General features: G+C 51.2%; 1 pseudogene; it reads left to right on the plus strand.

Annotated features, from left to right (window-relative positions):
- LOC133118840 (ankyrin repeat and sterile alpha motif domain-containing protein 1B-like) overlaps positions 1–7,936 on the plus strand; it is a 33,625-nt pseudogene extending 25,689 nt beyond the window's left edge.
- Positions 7,937–8,523: the final 587 nt, after the last annotated feature.

The following is an 8,523-nucleotide window of genomic DNA, read 5'->3' on the forward strand; positions in this document are numbered from 1 at the left end:
TGTGGCTACACCGGGATTAGAACCACCGACCCTATGGGTCCCAGTCATGAACCTTAACCACTACGCTTCAGACCTCCCCTCCTCTTCCCTTCCCTTCCCACAATCCTCCGCTGTCGAGGTGTGGAGCGAGGCGTGAAGGAGGCAGCGGAGGGATGGAGGGAAACAGGGAAAGAGGAAAGGAGCGCTTTCACACGTCGGGAGATGAGCGATAGACGGTGTTTACCCGCATTCAGAAGCGGGGTCCGCAGTGGCACGCCAAAGCGCTTTGCAGGTCTTTCCTCGAAAATTAACTGTCAGCCGCGGCCCGCTCCGTGTTTGATGGGGAAACGTTAACCGCTAAAAAGACTATTATTACGGCGCCGTTCTGGGACTGCACAACACGCAGAACACGGATGCAGACGGGGAGTTTAACTTTGAGACAGGTCTCCTGTCGCTGCTTCAGTCACTCTCTTTTGGGCTTCTCGGCTCTTGCGTGTGCGTCACCAGTCACAAAGTAAAATCGGCTTGTAAATCGAGCCTTTGAGCATCTGCAAACGTCTGACCGTGTCGTACGCTGCAGTCCAATCTAGTTGCAGTTGTATTTGTATTCTATTTGCATTTATATTTCTTGGTACTGTCGTTAGCCATAATTCCTTACTTGGCCTATTTGCCATGTGTACTGGAAATGATGTTCATGGCTCTGCTGTGGTGTCTTTGTGGATTCTAGCTCATCCGACCTGCTCTGCGTGCTCTCTGTACGTCGCTTTGGATAAAAGCGTCTGCAAAATAACATGTAATGTACTGCAACTGAACCTTTGACGTGGTCTAAATCAGCCGTTTCTGAACGCCGAGTGCAACGTGCAGCTGGTAACCTCAGTTCAGTCTGACCATACACAGTGTGAGGGCTGCAGGTTTCAGCACACGGTGATTTCCAGGTTTTTAATTCCGCTGCGGATTCACCAGGGAGCTGGTGAAAGGAGTCACAGAGCGGTCTGTTGGCTGAGTGCTGGCCCCTGAGTGCCGGGGCCCCTGAGTGCCGGGGCCCTGAGTGCCGGGGCCCCTGAGTGCCGGGGCCCTGAGTGCTGGCCCCTGAGTGCTGGCCCCTGAGTGCTGGCCCCTGAGTGCTGGCCCCTGAGTGCCGGGGCCCTGAGTGCTGGGCCCCTGAGTGCTGGGGCCCTGAGTGCCGGGGCCCTGAGTGCTGGGCCCCTGAGTGCTGGGGCCCTGAGTGCTGGGGCCCCTGAGTGCTGGCCCCTGAGTGCCGGGGCCCCTGAGTGCTGGGCCCCTGAGTGCTGGCCCCTGAGTGCCGGGGCCCCTGAGTGCTGGCCCCTGAGTGCCGGGGCCCTGAGTGCTGGGTCCCATTTATGTGTGCAAACCTGTGATTTCAGCAGGGAGAGTGGTGCGAGCCAATCACGTTACGGCCGCCCAACGAGGCGACATCATCCACGCCGGTGCAGTACTGGCAGCACCACCCCGAGAGGCTCATCTTCCAGTCATGTGACTACGAGGCTTACGTGAGTACCCCTGTACCCCCGTACCCGCTCCCGATTCGCTCCTGACTGACCGAGTGTGTCGCTAACACTTTACAATGAGGTTCCATGCATGTGAACTAGTGTAGTTGTTAACTAACTACAACTGAGAAGTTAATCTTTACAGCTCTGTTAATGTATTTGTACTACATTAGTTATTCCCAATTCATATTTGAATGAAAAAGTCAGTTCATGTATTTGTGAATGGTTTACTCATTTTAAGTTCATCCTTTGGTTTGCTAATGTATAAATACCATGTAGCTAACAAATATGTCAATATAATATCAATGCATTTGTCCGTCATTGATTCATGTTGGCAGCTTCATTAATTAATGCCGATTGATGAGGCTTGTTGTAAAGTGTGTGTTTGTATTGTCTCCACACTGGTCCTCTCAGTGGAGCGAGGCCAGGTCTCAGCGATGATGAATGAGGTGATATCACCGGGCACATGTGGCTCTGCTCAGCCGTAGCGATTTCCTCCTCCTCCTCCTCCTCCCTGTAGACTGGCCTGCGGGCTTGGAGCTATTCTTACGCCGACGCGGCTATAACGCTGCCCGCTCTGCTGTGCTCTGTCCTCAGTACCTGGGCTCCATGCTGGTGAAGGAGCTGAGAGGGACCGAGTCCACCCACGATGCCTGCGCCAAGATGAGGGTACGTGGGGCCGTCTGGGGCTGTGTGTGTGTGTGTGTGTGTGTGCGCGTGTGTGTGCGTGTGCGTGTGCGTGTGCGTGTGTGTGTGTGTGTGTGTGTGCGTGTGTGGGATTATGTGTGTTTCTGAGTGTGTATGTTTATGCATGTGTGGGTGTATGTATGTGCGTGTTTGTCTATGTGTATGTGTGTTTGTGCTTGTGTGGGTGTATGTGTATATGCATGCGTGTTTCACATGTGTGTGTGTGTGTGTGAGTGAGTGCGAGTGCGTGTGCGCGTGTGTGTACACAAGCAGTGCGCTCTGTCCACATTGGGGGTGTGACTGTTTGGGTGCATGTCTGTGTGAGTGTTTCAGTGCGTCTGTGAGAGTCTTTTGGGGGTGTGTGTGTCTCCTCCCACACTCGCCCCTCCTGCAGTCCAGATAAGCACCCCAGTCTCCTCATTGAGACAGAGACAGAGACAGAGACAGAGACAGAGACAGAGACAGAGACAGAGACAGAGACAGAGACAGAGACAGAGACAGAGACAGAGACAGAGACAGAGAGGAGGGTTTCAGTCTCATCACAGCCACTCTGTACTGGTCCTGGGCATTCATAAATAATACAGTAAACCCTGTAGAGATCATTTAATATTCATGTTACACAACCCTCCACAAATGCCCTGCTCTAAAAAATAGTTAATATTCATAAAACACAACCCCCACGCAAACACACACACACACACACACACACACACGCACGCACCAAACCCCCACCCCCACCCGTGCTCGTGTAATATTCCTGTTGCCTTCACCTTAATTCCCCATCATCCATGTCCTCATTCTCAGCGACCCCAGAGGAGAGACCAGAGACATTTGTTCTGCTGCCTGATGTAATCGCAGGGATGTTTCTCTGTGTTTCTCTCCGTGTAAAGCATTCGGGGGCTCAGTTTCACGCCAGGCCTGCGTGTCTGCGTTCACACGTCAGGGTCACACCGCTTCCGCACTCACACGCAGACGGGCCGGCGCTTGAGCTGAATTCCGTCCTCAGCGCGGCGTTTCCTGGCTCTCTCTGCGTCTCCTGCCGCTGTCAGAACGCTCGGGTTTCATGTCCGCTCCGTCTGAAAGGAGGAAAGAGATTTCGACAGGGGTCTGCCGCTCGACGGAAACACACCGGAGCTTATGAAACGGTGGAAGTACAGTACTTTGAAGAGGGGAATATTAATGCGATATTAATGTTGTGTGCGTGGATCGCATCGAGGGCCTGTTAAGAGACGGTGACAGTTAAAGAGATTGATGAAATCCCACATTGCTTATAACTGCTTTTGTAAAAGCGGTGAGTTTTCCTTTTTAATGTCAGCCTTTCGGTGCTAAGCTCTGAGACGACTCGAAGCAAATGCTTGAAAATGCTGAACTCTTAGATAACATAAGCCAAGATATATATATATATATATATATATATATATATACAACTCATCTCTCGATGTGCAGTGGGTTATATTTGGTCAAGCCCCCCCCCCCTTCCCCCCCCGGCTGCAGTATTAATAACTATCTTTCAAAATGGAGAGATCACGAAGCGTGGCGATGGCTCGTCTGGAAATGGAGGTTGCGTCGGACCAACTGTCAGCCGAACACGAGGGCCGCGCCGTCAGCCTGTCAGCTGCGGCTTAAATCTGTCGGCTTTTATCTTTTCCCCTTCTCGTCGTTCTCTCACGCGCTCCGTTATAAAGAGAGGCTCCCGGCTGGATCCGCGGGGGACTATAATCAACCCAAATGTCAGGAGTTTGTCATTTTTTTTTAAACGGCCGTGTTTGAATGGGTGTTGAATTATCCCCGTGGTTGGTCCGTGCGCTCGACTGTTATTGTGTCTTTTATGTCGCCGTCCCAGAAATCCACGGACCAGATAAAGAACATTCCCACCATCATCCTCTCCGTCTCCTACAAGGGAGTCAAGTTCATCGACGGCGCCAACAAGGTAACCGGAACCTTCCGCGCACGCTTCTCTCAGACAACTGTGAATAGTGTGGACGGTGTTTATCTGGAGACGGTGTTTCCCCTAAACTCTCAGCATCCTCTTTCTCCCAAATGCGGAGTCCCCGTAGTGCCACTTAAACCCCTTCAGGGAGCACTGCAGCCAGTGGCTGTTTTCCTCACCGCAGGGGCGCGTAGTTCTACAGGAGAGCTGGCGCAGACCAAACGCGTCTGCAAGCCTGGCCCCGGAGAGACACAGGACCAGCAGATTGTCATTCTCATTCTGCACTTTGTCAATCGTAGGAGTTATATCACTGATCTGGGTGGAAAAACAAAAACCAGCATAGTTCAGGATCTAGCTTCAGGTTCAAGCTTGTTTAGGCCCCTGATGTAGTCCCAAGGCCTGCTTCCTGCTCGCTGCTGCTTCACATTACAGCTCGAAAAGGAGAAAAAAAAAAAACATTACTGAATTCTTAAAGACAGGCTTCTAGAATACTCTTCAGAAGCATAGCGATGAGGTTTCCTAGCAACCTGCCTGTTCTCCGCCCCCTCTGTGTGTGTGATTGACAGAACATCATCGCGGAGCACGAGATCCGAAACATCTCGTGCGCCGCTCAGGACCCCGACGACCTCTCCACCTTCGCCTACATCACGAAAGACCTCAAGTCCAGCCACCACTACTGCCACGTCTTCACCGCCTTCGATGTGGTGAGTCTCCTGCGGCTCCCCCTGTGTTCCGGAGGAGGTACTGCAGGCTGGAGCTCTCTGGCACCCCCCTGCCTTGTCCGTTTGCCATTGCAGTGTCTGTGTGCCGTCTCCCTGTTTTATGACTTGCAGGGAAAATCGTTGCATTTACTTTTTGTGTGTGTGTGCGTGTGTGTGCGTGTGTGTGCGTGCGTGCGTGTGTGCGTGTGTGTGCGTGTGTGTGCGTGTGTGTGTGTGCGCGCGTGTGTGTGCGTGCGTGATCCTGATGCAGAACCTGGCCTATGAGATCATCCTGACGCTGGGACAGGCGTTTGAGGTGGCCTATCAGCTGGCCCTGCAGGCGAGGAAGAGTGGACACGGGTCCTCCACTCTGCCCGAGAGCTTTGAGAAGCCTGGCAAACCCATGGTCAAGCCTCGGGGCAACATCCGCAAATCTGTGAGTATTATCACCCCGGTAACTCACCCTCTCCACCAATAACATCTCACACCATGCCACCTCTCGACCAATAACATCTCACACGCCCCCGTAACTCAACCTCTCCACCAATCACATCTCACACCATGCCACCTCTCGACCAATAACATCTCACACCACACTCCTAACTCAACCTATCCACCAATAACATCTCACACCATGCCACCTCTCGACCAATAACATCTCACACCACACTCCTAACTCAACCTATCCACCAATCACGTCTCACACCATGCCACCTCTCGACCAATAACATCTCACACCACACTCCTAACTCAACCTATCCACCAATAACATCTCACACCATGCCACCTCTCGACCAATAACATCTCACACGCCCCCGTAACTCAACCTCTCCACCAATCACATCTCACACCATGCCACCTCTCGACCAATAACATCTCACACCACACTCCTAACTCAACCTATCCACCAATAACATCTCACACCATGCCACCTCTCGACCAATAACATCTCACACCACACTCCTAACTCAACCTATCCACCAATCACATCTCACACCATGCCACCTCTCGACCAATAACATCTCACACCACACTCCTAACTCAACCTATCCACCAATAACATCTCACACCATGCCACCTCTCGACCAATGACATTTAACACCATGCCACCTCTCGACCAATAACATCTCACACACCCCCGTAACTCAACCTGTCCACCAATAACATCTCACACCACACCCCCAACGTAACCTTTCCACCAATAACATCTCACACCACACCCCCAACGTAACCTTTCCACCAATGACATCTCAGACCACACCCCGAACTCAACCTTTCCACCAATAACATCTCAAACCACGCCACCTCTCGACCAATGACATCTCACACCAGACCCCACAGGCTGGAATACTTCATTCTTTTTCCCCATCCACTCCTCAGGCTTACACAGTTGAGTTGTATTTTTCTTCCCATTATTACATCCATCATTCATCGTCATCTTAACTTATTTGCTGTTGTTTGTCATATGCAGTAAATTTCCGTGTGCCTCTATTTTGAGCCTTTTGATTATGATACTGCGTTTTTGCTCGCGTCTCGACCGATTACGACTAACATTTATTTCTGTCCATGAGATATGAATCTCTTGTGTTCTCTTTTGCAAAAAAAAGAAAGAAAGTTACATACATTTCAAATAGCTGTCAGCTAAAAACCCAAACTCTTCCTTTCGTCGAACAATTTCAATAAAAAGGCACATTTAAAAAAAATGTAACTTTTCCCCCTCGTTGGGATCCTAACATTCTTGCTGTGTTTCATCATTTTCAGTATATGAGAAAAAAAAAAAAAACACCTTCTGGCCCAGTTTTTGTACAGTTTTTATTATTTATTATTTCTTTAAAACCCACAGAAGCCTTCCCGCTGCCAGTTGTCTCGGCGCTTGTGAGCGGGGCACTGTGTGCAGAGCACTGTGTGCAGAGCCCGTTTAATATGAATGTTCTGGCAAAGTGAGCAGAGACAGGCGCGGGCTCCAGGTCTGACGGCGTGAGATTAGCCCTGTCCCAGGGAGCGGGGGAAGGAGGCCACGTCAAAGCCCCACTCCTGCAGGCAGAACTGGAGCAGAGCCAGGGAGGAGAGCCAGACTGTCCCACATTCACACCTTCCTGCGGTAGTGAGGAGTTCCGGTGCGCTGAACTACAAACGAGCGTGCATAATTAGATTGGATGCTGAGATATAAGTCCGTATAACATTACGTAACATTATAGTTATTTAGGTGAGTCTTTATTTTTTTTTTTCCAAAGCGACTTCCAGTTTATTCAACGAAGCAGGGGACAATCCCGCCAAGAACAATGCGGGGTTAAGGGCCTTGCTCAAAGGGCCCGACAGCTGCCTGGATCGAGTCATGGCTACACCGGGGGCTTGAACCACCAACCTTCCGGGTGCCAGTCATGTACCTGAGCCACTAAGCTACAGGCTGCCCCTGCTATATCAGGGCCCTGTTATCTATTGCAGTACAGGAGTTTGAGAGGAGGTAATTGGGTAGAGTTGGAAAATACAGTGGTGACGGTCTGGAAGTTGATCAGGCTTACTGTGTGACTTACTGGGCCAGTTTTACAGAAACAAATTAAGGATTAAATTACATTTTAGATTCTCTACTCTGTATTCCAGGGCAGACTTTTAGTCTGTCTGCAAAACCAGTCCAATATCTGATTGTTCTGTGAATAGCACTCGCACATGAATGATGGACGAGTCTATTTGTGTATCTGCATAATGTGTGGACATGTGCACTCTGACAGAAACTACCCCCCCCCGTTGTTCTAGATGGAACAGCCCTCGATGGACCCGAAGCACGTCCCGTGGATTTTGGAGCCTGGGCAGGAGGCGAAGAGGGGAGTTAACACCAAATATGAGACCACCATTTTCTAACGTGCGCACACTGCACGGGTCCCGGGTGGGCGCACAGTCTAGAGCGCCCTCTAGAGGCTCCTCCCGGCGGAGTCCCAGGTCGAGCGAGCGTCGCCGCCAACCGCATGACACCGCCACTCTCTCTCTCTCCCTCCCTCTCTCTCTCTTACTCTGGAGGGGTCTGCAAACGCACAAGCACCACCCCTAGGGTGCGTTTCTCTGTCCCGCCCTGTAGGGGGCGCTGCTGGCCGTAGTGTCAATCCCTATCTAATCGCCCCTCACCCCCCCCCACCCCCACCCCACGCCTCCTTTCCTCCCAGAGCCTCTTTCGGGCAGATATTTAAACCTCTCCTTTGGTAACATTTTGGCTGGGAGTGGGGTGCCATCTAGTGGTGAGAGTGGAGGAACTACAAGAGAGGCTTTTTTTAATTATTTTTTTTAAAGAGCTCAGCTTTGATGTGTAGGAACAGACTGCTAAGGAAGGACGTCTTGCTTTTTACACGATGTAGCAAACTGTACTTTTTCAGAAGTTGAAGCCACATGCCTTGCAAAGCTGTCATTCTGTCAGGCTGCTTTTTTCCTTTCATGACTTTTTGAGCCGCCATTCTTTTTAACGTTCTTTTTATCGCGATCCTGCCGACCTTTCCTGTGGCCAGCGTATGTCGTCCGCTTGAAGCAAACCGATCCGGTTGGATCGTCGCGAACGGAGACCCGACGCAAGAGGGAGCTGTCGAGGGATGCAGAGTTTCCCAGTAAAAGCCGGGAGGTTGAGCCGCTGCTTGTACGCCATCTTGTTTTGGTCCTCCCTCTAAGAATAGAATAGAGTAGTTTGTGGGGCCCAGTGCAGCACGGGAAGTGTAGTTTCGGGAACGTGGGCAGA

The sequence above is a fragment of the Conger conger genome, chromosome 19 (genome assembly GCF_963514075.1).
Source record: "Conger conger chromosome 19, fConCon1.1, whole genome shotgun sequence".
Classification (NCBI taxonomy): domain Eukaryota; kingdom Metazoa; phylum Chordata; class Actinopteri; order Anguilliformes; family Congridae; genus Conger; species Conger conger.